Below are 533 nucleotides of genomic sequence, written 5' to 3' on the forward strand. Positions count from 1 at the left end.
GAAAAATTCTCACCCCTGGACCAATAGGTAGCATCAGGATGGATGGCGAAGTGATTGAGATTGTTCACAGCTTCAGTTTGCTAGGCTCCACGGTCAACACTCTTGGCACCAGTAGCCAGGAAATCAAAAAACGTATTGCGATGGGAAAGTCCACTGTTAGGGACCTCTCTAAAGTACTCCAGAGCAACGGTGTCTCTCTGAAGACTAAGATGTGCCTGATACAGGCCATGGTCTTTGCAATCACTTGTTATGCTCAGAGAGTTGGACAATGATTAGGGAGGATAGAAGGAGAATTGACGCCTTTGAGTTGTGGTGTTGGAGAAGAGTACTGAATGTACCATGGACTGACAAGAAAACTGATTCATTATAGAGAGGATTAAACCAGGCTGCTCCTTGGAGGCATGGATTCTGGGGCTTCACCTGACATTCTTTGGTCATGTTGCAAGGAGGGACAGGTCCTTGGAGAGGAACATCATGCTTGGTAGCGTGGAGGGACATCGCAGGAGGGGAATACCCTCTATGAGGTGGATTGA

Source organism: Elephantulus edwardii, unplaced genomic scaffold (genome assembly GCF_000299155.1).
Source record: "Elephantulus edwardii isolate Elephantulus edwardi_28Jun2011 unplaced genomic scaffold, EleEdw1.0 scaffold00020, whole genome shotgun sequence".
Classification (NCBI taxonomy): Eukaryota; Metazoa; Chordata; class Mammalia; order Macroscelidea; family Macroscelididae; genus Elephantulus; species Elephantulus edwardii.